At 47.5% G+C, this 15,517-nt stretch overlaps 1 long non-coding RNA gene across 1 annotated transcript; it reads right to left on the bottom strand.

The window, feature by feature from the left end:
- Window positions 1-3,905: 3,905 nt before the first annotated feature.
- On the bottom strand, window positions 3,906-13,112 carry LOC110224005 (uncharacterized). The gene is made up of 4 exons (XR_002328842.2): window positions 12,961-13,112; window positions 10,879-10,930; window positions 7,439-7,501; window positions 3,906-5,472 (listed from the first exon to the last, which is right to left on the bottom strand). It is a non-coding gene; the product is annotated as an uncharacterized LOC110224005 (long non-coding RNA).
- Window positions 13,113-15,517: the final 2,405 nt, after the last annotated feature.

The raw sequence follows: 15,517 nt of genomic DNA, 5'->3' as shown, positions 1-15,517 counted from the left end.
CTCTGCTGACCCTGTCTGGGCTCCTAGCTACATGCTAGGGATTGTCTGGAGCTGGACGCAAGGCTCTGGGAAAGACAATCCCAATTAATTAATCAACATGTTTTCATTAAGTAGTCACTGTGTGCTAACTCTGGAGATACAAGAAAAAGCAAAACGTGGTCTCTGCCCTCAAAGACCATCCATTCTAAAGGGGGAGACATGATTTTGCACAAGAGTCATTGGAAGGTGATCTCAGACAGGAAGACCTCAGCTTGGGGGGATGGGTCAGAGAGGTCCCCTGATGGAGCTATTGTTTGAGCTGAGTCAGAGATGAGGAGGAAGAACCTTCCAAGTGTGAGGGACCCCCAGTGCAGAGACCTAGAGAGAGGAGAAGGTAGCATTGTGTGCGAGGTGTGGCAAGCAGGCCAGCGTCATTGGATGGGTAGCTGATATGTGGAGGGAGTAACATGTAAGAAGACGAGAAATGGAGGAAGAGGGCAGGTTGTAAGGGGCTTTAAACAGCCAGGGAAGGAGTTCATAGTGAATGCTAGAAGCAGCAGAAAGTCATTGGAGTTTACTGAGTATGACGGTGGGGAGGAGGAGGTGACATGGTCAAATCTACATGTTAAGAAAATAATTTTTGCAACCATGGGGAAGATAGCTTGGGGTGAGGATAAACTTGAGGCAGGCCATTGTAATAGTCTAGGTGAGAGGTGAAGAGGACTTGAACTGGGATGTTGGCTGGAGGAGGGAAGGGGGGCACATGCAGGAGAAGAGAAAGAGATCACAAAATTTAGCAACTGATTGGGTATGGGGTGAATGAAAGAAGAGATGAGCATGACTCTGAGGTTGTGGGCCTGGGTCACTGCGGTCCCCTCCACAGTGATGGGAAAGTGAGGGAGAGGGGAAGGTTCTGGGGAAAAGATGAATTCTATTTTGGGCCTGTTGAGTTTGAGATGCCTGTGGGGTATCCAATTCAAAATGTCCAATGGGCAGTTGATGAAACTGGATTGGAGCTTGCGACAGAGACCATGGCTGGATGGTCTCTGATGAGATCACCAAGTGATGTGGGATAGAGAGAAAAGAGAACCTAGGACAGAGCCTTGGGGGACATTCATAGTGGGCATGACATAGATGAAGATTCAGGGAAGGATTGAGAAGGAGCAGTCAGGAGGAAAATTGAAGCGAGAGCATTGTCATGAAAATTCATCGAGGGGAGTATCTTGGAGGAGAATCTGGGCAGGGATGTTCACTGCTGAGGAGGGGTCAAGAAAGAGGATTGAGGAAAGGCCATTGGACTGGGCACTTAGACATGTCTGGTTCACTTTGAAGGGAGTAGTTTCATTTGAATCAGAGAATCAGGGTTGAATTCAGAGTTCAGAAGCCAAATTACAAGAATTTAGAAGGTAGGAGTGGGCAAAATGGAAGCCTTAAGTATAGATAGTTTTTTTAGCTGAGAAGGGGAGGTACAGGACAATAGCTATGGGGATGGCCAGATCAAGGGAGGGTTTTTGAAAGTGGGGGGAGATATGGGTATGTTTGTGGGCAGCAGGGGAGGAGCTGGTACATAGGGAGAGATTGAAGATTGGAGAGAGAGGAGAGAGATTGTCAAGGGGACAATCCCCTGGAGAAGAGGGGGTAGATGGAATGAAATCAAGGAGACATGTAGAGGATTTGGTCTTGCCAAGTCACATTCGCAGAAGCTGGAGTGAAGGAGAAAGAGGGGGAGAATATCAGAGGAATGTGAGAAGGGGAGGGGGGGACGAGAGGGAGCTGTCACCAATGGGCTTATTCTTTGGGGTGAAGTTGGGGGTGAGGTAAGAGTAGTAGTATTGCCTTGTTCCAAGGGGGGCCCAGCTGATATTAGCTACCACATATTTGTAGTGACCCAGGATTCCTGATTTTCTAACGATTGTACTCAACAGCATGTCATTAGGATCAGAGGAGGCAGATGGTGGGGATAATTCAAGGTTGGGGTTTGGGACAATATGATCAACAATAGGAGAAGGGAATAAAAGATCTGAGAGTAGCCCAGAATTAAGCTGGTTTTAGCCTTGAACCCAGGCTAAAATGGGCAGATCCCACTTACTGTGTGACCTGGGGAACACGTCTGCCCTCTCTGTTCCTCAACCGCTATGTGCAAGGCACTGTGCTAAGTGCTGGGGATACAAAGAAAGGCAACCCCCCAAAAACCCAAACAATAAACACAGTCCCTTCTTTGAAGAGCTCACAGTCTAGTGGGGAAGATGAAGTGCCAGCAGCTACATACAACACAAGATATAGAGAAAATTGGGAGGAATCTCAGAGAGAAGGTGAAGGAGAACCAGGGAAAACTTCTTGTGGGAGATGGGACTTTAACTGAGGCCTGAGGGAAGCCAGGAAAGCCCAGGGCCGGAGACAAAGGAGAGGAGTTCTCCTGCTTCAGCTTGCAAAGGAAGGGGCTGGACAAGCGTTTCCTCCCCTCACTGGGAGTCTATGTTCTGTAGTCAAAGGCTGCTTCCAGCTCTAATGGTCTGTGGTTCCAAGACAAGCCTAAAGATACTACTACTACTACTACTGCTACTGCTACTCCTACTGCTACTGCTACTGCTGCTGCTACTACTGCTACTACTACTGCTACTGCTGCTGCTACTACTACTTCTACTACTACTATTACCACCACCCCACTATTACTACTACTACTACTATCACCACCACCACCACTATTACCACTACCACCACCAACACCATTACTACTACTACTATTACTACTACTACCATACCACCATTACTACTATCACCACCACTGTTATCACTACCACCATCACCACCACCACCATTACTCCTCTTCCTCCTCCTCCTATTAGCTGACATTTATATAACACTTAAAGGTTTCCAAAGGGCTTTACAAACCTAATTTCATCTAAGCCTGACAACAACCTGGGAAGTAGGTGCTGGTTATTATCCATATTTTACAAATAAGGAAAGAGGGCTAAGGGAGGTCAAGTGATCTGCCCAGGGACAAACAGCTGGTAAGTGTTCTGAGGTAGGACTTGAACTCAGGTCTTCCTGACTCTAAGTCCAGCACTCTCTCCACTGCGATCGTGGTCCCCTCCACAGGAAGAGAAAGTGAGGGAGAGGGGAAGGTTTGGGGGAAAAGATGGATTCTGTTTTGGGCCTGTTGAGTTGGAGATGCCTAGATGCACAATAGACCACCCAGCTTTGCACCCCAAGTCTCCTAGTCTCCAGTCCCACATTGTGCCCCAAGAGCCCACATTCACAAGACCCTCGCTCTGAATTCGCATGTCCTCCCTCGGTGCCCTCTGGACAGTCACACCCACTCCTGGACACTCTGACTGTCAGAGTGCGGCTCATCTGCGGGCAGGCGCTGTCACCCACAGGCTTAATTAAGGTCACCCACTCAGACAGCGGTCAGCAGTGCCTGGCACTCAGCGCTTACCCACCTGGGCCGCAGGGCGACCGGGCCTGGGGGGTGAGTTTTTCTACTTTTGTTAAAGCCTTTCTGTCTCCCTGGGCCAGCGGTAAGAAGAAGGCTGCCTTTGATATGCAGATAGAGGCTGCCCCACTTCTAGGGAGCTGGGCTTTGAAGGGGAGGTCTGGGGAAAGTGAATCTGGTGAAAAACTACGAAAGTCTCAGAGAGGGCCCAGGAGGCCAGAGGGTGGGGAGGCCGGCCTGGTGGGGAGGGAGCTGTCCACTGATCTGGAGGAGGAGCGTCTGCCTCCAGGCAGCTGGACGCAATAGCATCTCATGCTTCCGAGGGCTCTCAGAGCTAGCCAGCTCCAAACAAGGCAGTACCAGCCTGTGTGAGGGGGAAGAGGGGAGGATGGAAAGCAAAGGCCTTCAGGGAGTGGGGAAGACAGAAAGGCCCCCAGTCCCGTGGTGTATCAATCAATCAGCATTTATTAAGCACCTACTATGTGCCACGCTGTGCTAAGCACTGGGGATACAGAAAAAGGCAGAAGACAGTCCCTGCCCTCGAGGAGCTTACAATCTAATGGGGGAGACAACATGAAACAAATATGTACTGAGCAGGCTGTGTGCAGGATAAATAAGAAACAATCAGCAAAGGGAAGGCACTGGAATTAAGAGCAGTTGGGGAAGGCTTCTTGGAGGAGGTGGGATTTTTAGATGGGCCTTAAAGGAAGCCAGGGAGGTCAGTTGTGGGCATGGAGAAGGGAGTGTGTCAGAGGAGAAGGAACACTGGACTTAGCGATTCCAATTGTGCCTGTGCCACTTGCAAAGCTGTGTGACCTTGGGCAAGTCTCTTGCCTGCTATAGGCCTCACTTTCCTCATCTCTCCAAGGAGGGGGTTGAGCTGGCTGACCTCTAAGGCCCTTTCCTGCCCCCAAATCTACAAGACGAGTCCCTAGAGCAGTGTTGGGCTCAGGAGATGGCTCCACATCCATCCTTCCCTACAGTGCCCTCAGGTCCTGGGGCAGCTCCGAGACCACCTAGGCCAGGGGTAAGTAGTTGTGGAAAACCCTCAGGATCCTCAAGGGCAGTGCAGGGGGCCTCTGTCTGCCCTCCCTCATCCCAAAACCACTCTGCCTATTCCCACTGCCTTATTCTCATATCTTATTTTATGCAATGGACATGTTCATAAAAAGTTGTACAAAAAGAATTGTTTGTAAATCAGAACTCATCATAGTTACCCCAAAGGAGCTTGTTCTTAGAAGCAGCTCCCCAACAAGCCCCTTTTATAGGAGTTTTGTGGAGCAAAAGCCCAAGAGAAAAGCAATCCTTTGTAAATAGAAAATTTTATATATTCATTCAACAAACATACTATTAAATATTTCCTTCGAGCATGGGACAGGGGTGGGGGGTGGGGGGGTGGGGTGAATACAAAGAAGGATGAGTCATGGTCCCTGTCCTCCCCATGTAGTCTTATAAAGGAGCTAAAACTAAAAAGACATTTAGTTTCTTTAGAAATACAATTATGTTTTTACCCTCACAATAATGGGAAGAAATTGAGGAAGCCTTCCACCATATAGGGAGGACTCTCTTTGCCAAATATTTGGAAGGGCCTGGCCAGTCACATGGGATGGTTGCTGACCTGCTGCCATGTTGGGTAAGGCTGCCAAGAGCCACCACCAGGTATTGGAAGGATTGTTTGTCTGCCATTTATGGAGGGTTTGAAGGTTTTCCAACCCACTTTTATACACAGGATCTGATCTGATCCTCCCAACATCCCTGGGAAGTGGAGAAGATGGGTATTCCTGTCCCCATTTCACAGATGGTGAAAATGAGGCCTGGAGAGGTGAAGTATGGAAGGTGAAATTCAGATCCAGGTCACTCCCTCCTCACCCCAAGAGCAGAGTGCTTGCCTTTCTAGATGAATGCTACAAAGGCCTGACCGAAGAACTCTGCAACTTCAGAGGAAGGAAAGATGTCATTGGGTTGCGGTGGACACATCATGGAAGGCTTCATGGAAAAGGTGGCAGTCTTTCCGGGCCATGGGTTGGATTTTGACAGGTGGTAATATAGGGGAGAGGCTGAAAGAGAGAGAAGGAGGGCATGTTAGTGTAGGGAATGGGTGAGCAGAGGCCAGGAAGGGAATGAGCATTTACACAGCACCTGCTATGTGCCAGGCACCAAGCTTGACATTTGATTCTCATAAAGACCCTGCAAGGGAGGTGCTTTGTTAGTTTTATTTTACAGTTGAGGAAATGGAGGCAAACAGAAATGAAGAAACATGTCTAGCTAGGAAGTATCTGAGGCTGGATTTGAACTCAGGTCTTCCTGACTCTGGGCTCAGTGCCCCCACTCTGCCATCTAGACACTTCCTGGAGGCGTAAAGCACTGGCCATGTCTGAAGACCAATGAAATCAGCTTGGAAAGGTAGGTTGGAGCCATAACTCAGAGGACTTGAATGCCAGGATAAAGATATCACTGATGCTTTGTTTTAGTGTTAGGTGGTTTGTTTTTTTCAGTAGAGAAGGATGGATGATTAGGGGTGTGTGTGTGTGTGTGTGTGTGTGTGTGTGTGTGTGTGTGTGTGTGTGTGAAGGTCGGCTTATTTTTAAAAGTGGCACGTGATCAACATGCATAGTTGCTGGGGTGGGGCCAGGGGGACCTGGCAAAGAATGATTTTTGTTTTGTGAGGGGGTAGCACTTAGGGAGACTGGTTAGGAGGCTGGTGCAGCCCCAGGCAAGAGAGGATAAAAGCTTAAAGCAGCTTTGATGGAAGGAAAATGGACTGGAGCCATGGGAACCACAGAACTAGAGCTGGAAGCCACTCCAGAGGCCATCGAGTCCTGCCTCCTTGTTTTACAGATGGGGAAACTGAGGACAAAGGAGGTGAATGAAATGATTTGGTAAAGGTGACACAGTAAGCATTCGAGGTAGGGTTGGGACCCCAGATGCCGAGCCAGTGCTGCTATTGCTGCAGAGATGACTGATGATGAATTGGGGGGGGGGGAGACAGAGAGAGAGAGACAGAGACAGAGAGAGAGAGAGAGGGAGACAGAGAGATACAGAGAGACAAAGAGGAGGGGGGAGAGAGAGAAGGGAAGAGAGGGAGAGAGAGAGAGAGAGAGAGAGAGAGAGAGAGAGAGAGAGAGAGAGAGGGAGTGGGAGAGAGAGACAGAGAGATAAAGAGGAGGGGGGAGAGAGAGAAGTGAAGAGAGGGAGAGAGAGAGAGAGAGAGGGGAGAGAGAGAGAGAGAGAGAGAGAGAGAGAGAGAGAGAGAGAGAGAGAGAGGGAGGAGAGAGGAGAGAGAGAGAGAGAGAAGAGAGAGAGAGAGAGAGAGAGAGGGAGGGAGTGGGAGAGAGAGACAGAGAGACAGAGAGACAGAGACAGAGAGACAGAGAAAAGGGAAGAGAGGGAGAGACAGAGAGACATAGAGAGAGAGACAGAAAGAGAGACACAGACACAGAGACAGACAGAGAGACAGAGAGGAGATACAAAAAGACAGAGAGAGAAAGGAGACAGACAGAATGAGACTCCTGATCCTGGGTCCCGGCCGCAGGGAGGGGGTGCAAGCAGAACTGATAATCAGAGTTTGGTTTCCTCCAGCTGCCCTCGCACCACGCTGTGACCCCATAAGGGGGAGCCCCTGACCCCGTCCCCGGGGGCCCCACAAGCTGGGGGCTGGATCCTGCACAGCTGCTGCAGATGTAGATGAAAAAGTGCCTCCCACTCCTTGCTCTAATGGAGCTCATTAGGAGCTGTGCAAACAAGCGGGGGCCCAGGAGAGAAGGACGGAAGACTCCACCCCCCCCCCCCCACCTTGACTTGGAGGGGAGGAGGGGTGGGGGAGAGAGAGGCTGGAAAGCTGGGGGGTGGGGTGGGGATGGCAGACGCAGCTCCACAGGGGATACAGGGGAAGGAAACTCCTCACACTTCAGCGCAAACATCATCCAGGCCAAACAGTTGTTACTGGAGGTCCTGCATGTAAACAATGGTGGGGCTGCAGCCAGGATGTACGGTCAGTCCCCCACCCCGCTTAGGAAAGCCTACCTGGGAGGGACTATGCTTGAGCAAGAGAAGCAGAGGAGGAGACTCGTTCCTGCGCTGGATCACCTGAAGAGAAAGGGGGAGGAGGGAAGGCAGTTCACAAGTGACTGGGCTTATCCCCCGCCCCCCCCCCCCCCCCCCCCCCCCCGTCAACATTCTATGGTCTGTGTCCTGGGCTCACTGTCAGCTCTGACATGCTATGTTCTAACTTCTCTTCTCACATCTCTCTTAGCTACACATTCTGCGCTCTAGGGTCCCTTCCAGCTCTGACGTTATGGGTTCTAAGGCCCCTCTCAGTTCTGACATTCTGTATTCCAAGATCTCTTGCAGCTCTGACGGCCTGCCTTCTGAGCTTCCTTCCAGTTCTGACATTCTGTGTTCTTAGATCCTTTCCCTGTTCAGACATTCTGTATTCTAAAGTCCTTCCCTGCACTTAGCTCTGACAGTCTACACCCAAAAGTCCTCTTGAACTCCGAAGTCTGTGATTATGAACCACCATCCAGAGTGGCTAGAGAACCTGAAGTAAACTGACAGAAAGCATCAGCCTGACTTCTCTTCCCAGCACCCTCCAGAGTATTTTGTATTGAGGAGGGGGCCCATAGGAGCATAGAGTTAGAGCATGTAAGGATCTAGTCCAATAGTGTCAAATTCAAATACAAATGGATCCCTTCTAGCCACATATCTACTTAGAAAATCACAAATTAACATTATCTATGTTGTATTTTTAAAACATTTTAATAAACATTTCTCAATTACATTTTCTGGTTCATGTCTCACTCAGGAGTTTTGCATGCATGATACCTCTGATAGTACAGCTGCTTCACTTCTCAGGTAAGGAAACTGCGGCCCAGGCCAGTTAAGTAACTCGCCCAAACGTCACGTAGGGGGGATCTGAACTTCTGACGTCAGAGCCAGTGTTCTTTTTACTGGACCACTAGACGTGGCTTCTGAGTGAGCTCATAATCTCTGCCAGCTCCAAGGTTAGAAACTAAGAGCCAGCCTCAGAGTGCTAACCACACCCAGGGGCTTCAGAGACCAGGGATTCTTAACCCCTCCCTCTCTGGGGCCCTTAGGCAGCCCATGTGAATCTGGGTAGGGAGGCTCCAAAAACAGCCCCCCGGGATGGGCATCCTTCCCTAGCATTCCTCGGGGGCTGCAGCTGGAGACGAGATTGGAGCCCTGAGAAATGATTCTTCTGAGAAGAAGGCAGGGGGGGAAGCATGGTCTTAGGTGAGCCGTGTGGCTGAGTTAATATTGCTGAGACAACTGGAATCTTGGCATTTTCTGACATGTGTATTTAATGGAAAGTCTCATTTGAGCAGTAAAAAAAAAAGCCTGGCCACTTGAGGCTTCTCCTTTGAAATTATATATATGTGTGCATATATATGTATATATATGTGTGTGTGTATGTATATGTGTGTATATTACATATATACATACTTACATGTACGAGGGGTTTTGGAGGTGGTGCTTTCGGACTGTGATCCCTGCAACCTGGGAGACTGAGGCACGAGGATCACTTGAATTCTGAGCTGCGGTGTGCTAGACCTATCAGGCGTCTGAATCCATGTCTGGTGCCAATCTGATGAGCCCCCTGGGGGCAGGGATGCACCAGGCTGCCCAAGGAGGGCCACAGTGACTCCCATTGGAAGGAGAGGAGGTCAAAGCTTCTGGACCAATCGGCAGTGGGATTTAGCCAGTGAGTGGATCACTTGGTCTCATTTTTTAAAGACCAGATCCTCGATTTCATTAGTGCAGGGAGCTTCCAGTGAGGAATTTCACTCTACCAGTGCAGATAAACACTCTGAAACTTAGAGACTTAGAGGGTTGTCTTAGAGAGTGGTTAAGTGACTTGGCCGGGGTCACACAGCCAGGTTGTATCAGAGCCAGGATTTGAACCTAGAACTCTGAGGCCAGCTTTCTATCTACTATGGGGCATTGCCCATCTATCTATTCTTTTCTGTGCCAGGGACCCCTTTGGCAGCCTGTAAAGCCTACGAACCTTTTCTCAACATACTCTTCTTAGGTGCATGAAACATATCACATAGGATTACAAAGGAAACCACTAATATTGAAATACAGATATAATTTTTTTTCCTAGCCAAGTTCAACGCCCTTGGGTGTGTGTGGACCCTAGCTTAAGAACCCTGATCATTTTATAAGGAAGTCAGCAGAGGTTCAGATAAATGAAGTTACTGACCAAAGCTTGCAGAGGTGGTTGGTAGCAGAGGCAGCTCTGATTCCAAGGGCAGTAGTGACCTTTCTATCACCCCATGCTATGCTTTGGCCTTAAACCAGGTGCAGGGCCAATGTTCTGCATCACAGGGACAGAAGACATGGGACCTGAGGCTTTGTAGCATATTCTTTCTAATATAAGAGTCTCTAATTTGGCCATTGTAGGAATTGGCTGCTGGGACACCTTTAATGGTTCTCACGGAGTATGCCATGACCTGTCCAATGACATGCATACATATGAGTCTCTTGACTCTCCAGGGGAATTACCAACTCAATAGTTCACATCCCATGATTCTTCATGGCAAGAATACTCCTGTGTCCTGAGTGAAAAAAAATACTGGAGAGCCACTAATGTATTGGATAGTTTCTCCAAAAGCTACCCTCCCTGAAACCTTCAGCCAAGCTCCCGATGAGCCCCCCTGAACTTCAGTTGTGCTGGGCAGTAAATCAGCAGTCCACCATTGGACGTCAGCGCTTGATGCCTTCCCAGCTTGGTATGATCTGCCCTACTTTAAACTCTTCCAGCTTTTGAGGGTCCAATGTCTAAGTAAGTTATGCCAAACATTAGCAGGTAAATCCCACAGCACCTTCTTGTAGCATGGCATGCATACAGCAGAAATGCCATATGCTGGCTTTCTTGAGCCTTCTGCTCAGGCCTCAGGGTTCCCACCCAACGTGTTCACTAGCTGAGGTTAAAACACTTGGGCTGCCTCACTCCCAGAAGGCGTTCTAGTTCCAGGCTTCTCGATTCCTGCCAAAGCTGACACCTCCTTAAGTAGCTCGTTCCCAAAGCCTCTACCTTGGTCAGAGTGTGTCCTGGCAGGGAAATCATAAGCCAGAGGTTTTTTAACCTTGTTTCTGTTATGGACTCCTTTAGCAGACATCTGGGGAAATCTACAGGCTCTTTCTCAGAATCCTATTTTTAAATGCGGAAAATAAAATGCATAGAATTCCAAAGGAAGCTAATTATATTGAAATAAAGAGATAATGTTCTTCTGGTCCAAGTTTACAGACCCCCTGAAATCTATATAGGGACTCCCATGTTAAGAATGCCTGCTATGAATTGAGAAACACATCTCCCAGGATACCTTAGCAACTTTTCTTTCCTGGCTGGGTATGCCTCTACCTACTAGGTGAGATGGTCTCACTACCAGATTTGAAACCAGATGATCTGGATTCAAATTTCACCTCTGCTACTTACTACCTACCTGTGTGGTCTTGGGACACATCCTTCTTCCGTCTGGGCCTCAGTTTTCTCATCTGTAAAATGGGAGGGTTGGACTTGGTTGCCTGGGTGGTTTCTTCCAATTTGGACCATAATTCCATTTCTAACCCAAATTCAGTTTCTAATATAATCTAACCCAACCTGAACTAATCTAATCTTCTTACCTACTTGCAGACATCACAAATCTATGCACAGAAGCTTCAGCGGTTTGCTGGTGTTTATCCTCACTCTACCCCTATTCCTCTTTCCCTTTTCCCATTTCTCATACATGTTGGGAGACCCTGTGGAGAGGAAGCTTCCTACTTCTCACAGTGGACTTCTGCCACCATCTTGGCACAATAGAATGTATTTTATTTTTGCTCTAGACAGAACCTGCCCTTGACCCAAATGTCAGTGATTGAGGGGGAGGAATTCTAATGGAACCCTAGTCATGACTTTATTGCCCTCAAAGATTCATGAGGGATGAGGGAGTCCTTTGGTCACTGATGCAGCTCAGACCCCTCCATGTATTTGGAGATGCCTTCTTGAGATGCTCAAATTGAGAAAATTCATTTCACTGCTGGTCAGCCTTCTGGTGACAAGCCTCATGATCTTGGCTTTGCTGGTCCTTCAACAGTGGGCACACAGTTTGCCACTGGGCACAAAGACCTCCCAGACTGATAGGACCATCTAGCACTTCCTCAGTATGGCCACGGTCTTTGAGAATCTAGGAGCATCTCCAAGCCATATGAGTAGAGGAGGTCATTGGAGGAACAATGTTATTGTTATACCACTGAGTCTCAGCTTCTTTATCTTTGAAAAGGGGATAATAAGAGCTTTTATCTCACAGGGTTGTGGCAAGGCTCAAGTGAGGTAGAGATTGGCATTTGTGTGGAGCAGTGGATAGAGAGCTAGACCTGGAGTCAGGAAGACCTGAGTTCAGATCTGGCCTCAGACACTTCCTAGCTGTGGGACCCTGGGCAAGTCACTTCACCCTGTTTCCTCATCTATAAAATGAGCAGGAGAAAGAAATGGCAAACCACTCCAGTATCTCTGCCAAAAAAACCTCCAATGGGGTCATAAAGAGTTGGACACAACTGAAAAGGTCAGAACAGCAACAAAAGGGAGAATATTCCAGAGTGGAAGGAATGGTGTGAGTAAAAAGCATGGAGGAGCTGGGAATTGGTATGAGCTGGCCTGCCAACTCTTCCTTCCCAGAGGCTTGTTTGCATATTCTTCATTTTATTGATTTTCGAGCTAGAAGAGTTCTTAGAGATGCTCTACGTGAATAGACACCCTCCTCACCTCCTCACCTCCTCACCTCCTCCACCTTCCTTTGAAGCCCAGTTAGGTGCTGCCTTCTATTCAAGGTCTTCCCTGACACCCCCACTGGTTAGTGGGCTCATTCCCTTAAATTACTTCCCATATATCTTGTATTGACTTGTTTAGTAAGATAATAGATGGGGCTGATTTACACTTACTTGTAGGTAAAAACTTACTTGTTGCTATTTTCAAAATTTATCGTCCTGAATTCTTAAGCAATCCAGAGGTATGTTAGACAGTTCTCATTAGCTAACAAAATGGAAATTTCTTTTTAATTAATTAATTGGTTGGCTAGAACTTTAATATGCATATTTAGTAAACTGGAGAAATTACTTTCTCAGTATTAGTTACTCACATACAATTTCATAACAAATGAAATCAATCATAAAGCAAAGACACAGATAACTCTTTACAGTATTTTAGCTATGAAAAAAGACCTTAACCAGAGTCATTTCAAATCTTCACTATAACAGAACAATATCTGACCCCTCTTCACCATTCAGTTCTTGCCAGATACAATTAAAATCTCTTAAGAATTTTCTTCATATTTCAAGGTAAGAGTTATACTCAATCTCTCGGTAAACAAGCTTGGTTAATCTTTTTTTTTGTTTTTGTCCTATCTTCAGTCATCCAAGGAAGCAGTTTGTCTAGAATACACAGTACTTACCATCTCTTCCTATGCTCTGCAAGGAATTCTCCTTATAATATTCTTTTGTATCAAAATAATTAAGACAGTTCCAACAAGGAAAAAGTTTATCCTCACCTTCTTCCCCTCTGTTTTCGCCACAGGTTCTTCATAGATCAAAGATGAAACACACATATCCGTTCCCCCCTCATAGAGAGAAACTCCTTAAAGTGAGATGCCTTTTTTTTTTTTTTAATGGAAGTCCATTGGCGTCACAAACTGCCTTTTCCAAAACATTCCATTTGCCTCTTAAAGACACAGTGATGGCATTTGTAGTCTCTGTGAAAGATCCTGGTAAAACAGGCACTAATTACACTTGGATCATAGCTCATGAATCTAGACTTGGAAGAGATCTCAGAGGTCATCTAACCCAACTCTGTCAGGGAAGTTATTTGCCTGAGGTCATACAGGTGAATGTCAGAGGCAGGACATTTATCTGTGGGTGGCTGGGTGGTGCCATAGTGCACCGAGCACCGGGCCTGGAGTAAGGGAGACTCATCTTCATGAGTTCAAGTCCAGCCTCAGACACTTACGAGCCGTGTGACCCTGGGCAAGTCACTTGATCTTGTTTGCCTCAGTTTCCTCATCTGTAAAATGAGGTGGAGAAGGGAATGGCAAACAGCTGTAGTATCTCTGCCAAGAAAACCCCAAATGGGGTCATGAAGGCTGGTCAGAACTGAAATGACTTCACAACAACAATAAAAGCTCCTCTAAATCAAGGTCTGTTTCATTTCTTTTTTGATATTCTCAGTGGTACCTGAGCACATAATAGATATTTGTTGAGATGAAATGAAAATAAATCTAGTCCACCCGCACCCCTCCCATTTTATAGATGGAGAAGCTGAGGCCCAGAATGGGGGGAGGCCAGTCATTTGTCCAAGGTCACATGTCCAGGTAGTGGCAGAACTGGGTCCAGAACCTGGTTTCCCTAACGCCAAGTCCAGTGTGCTTTCTCCTACAGCATTGTTTTTCTCATTTAGGAGCACAGGATTTAGAACTGAAAATATTATTTAGTCCAGTGATCGTTTTCTAAATGTGAAAAACTGAGGCCTGGTGAGGGAAATGCTTAAGACCTTCTAAGTAGAAGGGTAGGATTTGAATCTGGATCATAAACACATAAATCTAGGGCTAGAAGGGACATTAGAGGCCCTTGAATCCAGCCCCCTCATTTCAACAGATGAGGAAAGTGAGGCCCAGGGAGGGGAAATTATTTCTCAAGGCCACACAAGGAAGTTAGGAGCAGAGCTGTAGATTTGAACCCAGTTCCACGACTGCAAACCTGGTGCTCCTTCCACCACTGCATTCACTCATCTTTGTTTATTTTCTTCTTCTCTCATTTGGAGACAGGCTTGATATAACGGGTCTTACTTCTCAGGCCCGTTCATCAATCCCATTTCCTGCCCCTCAGCTTTGTCATCACCCAGTGTCTCTCTAGGCCATCTCTGATACATCCGTCATTTCTCCATCATCCCCTTCCTGGTCCTTGTCCTGGATTCTGGACATCAAAATCACACCTTTGCTACTGCCTCCTCCTAGAATTTCTCTCAGATCCTCATCACCCTGGAACGTTCATCTAAGCATCACTGCGGCCCTCCTTGACTGGAATAGCCCTCGGTAAGGTCTGGCGCCTTCTCTCATTGGTGAGCTCCTGCTGGGGTCTCTACTTTATGAAGTGTTTCTTCCTACCCCTGTTCCTGGTTTCTAGACATCAAGACCATGGTCCCTGCTGGGTACCTCCATGTGCCCCTCAATCTTTTCCCCTCCATTTTGTGTTGTGTCTTCCTCCATTAGATGGGCAGAGTCTACCTTTCTGGGGGGTTGTATTTTTTTTGGGGGGAAACAATCAGGGTCACACAGCTAATAAGTGTCTTAGGCTGAATTTGAATTCAGGTCCTCCTGACTCCAGGGCTGGGAGAGGGGGTTGTATTTGTATCTCCAATGTTGGTACAACATCTGGCACATAGTAAGCACTTAATAAACGCTTGCTTCCTTCTTTCCAGTCAGAGCCCTTCCGTGTCCTCGTCCTATCCAGCCCCTCCACCACCTACTGGCTTCACCTGTGACCTGCAGGCTCTTATCTGCTCCTTGCAGCTTTCCCCATAGTTCTGACTATAGCTCTATGTCTGTTTCCCTTCCACTCTTCTCCCCTCCCTTCTCTTCCTTTTGCCATCCACTTAGATTTTTGGATTCTTCCTTTTTTTTTCTTTTTTTGGTGAAGCAGTTGGGATGTCAAGTGTCTGAGGCTGGATTTGAACTCAGGTCCTCCTGACTCTAAGACTGGAGCTCTATCCACTGTGCCACCCAGCTGCCCCTGGATTCCTCTTTCTTCAGGCCAGTTGATGGTTGTTTCTCTTCTCTCACCCCAACCCCTCCACTGGTCAGGATAGGTTGTCTCTGGAAGCTAGCATTAGGGCTCTAGCTGGCCTTAGAACATTGAACACAATTAGTGCCAGAGCTGGATGGGGCCTTAGAAGCTATTTAGTTCCCTCTGCTTATTTTTTTGATGAAAGAAGGGCAGGAGCAGTGGATTGTAGAGGAGATAGACTTGAATCGTCACCCAGGAGATGTTGGGCACATTCTTAATGTCTCTGGGTCTCTGCTTTCTCGTTTGTAAAGCAGACCAGAGTTAATTTCA

The sequence above is a fragment of the Phascolarctos cinereus genome, unplaced genomic scaffold, assembly GCF_003287225.1.
Source record: "Phascolarctos cinereus isolate Bilbo 61053 unplaced genomic scaffold, phaCin_HiC Scaffold_9;HRSCAF=440, whole genome shotgun sequence".
NCBI classification, from domain to species: domain Eukaryota; kingdom Metazoa; phylum Chordata; class Mammalia; order Diprotodontia; family Phascolarctidae; genus Phascolarctos; species Phascolarctos cinereus.
Note: the sequence above shows the minus strand (reverse complement) of the source record. Positions and strands in the feature narration are given on the sequence as shown.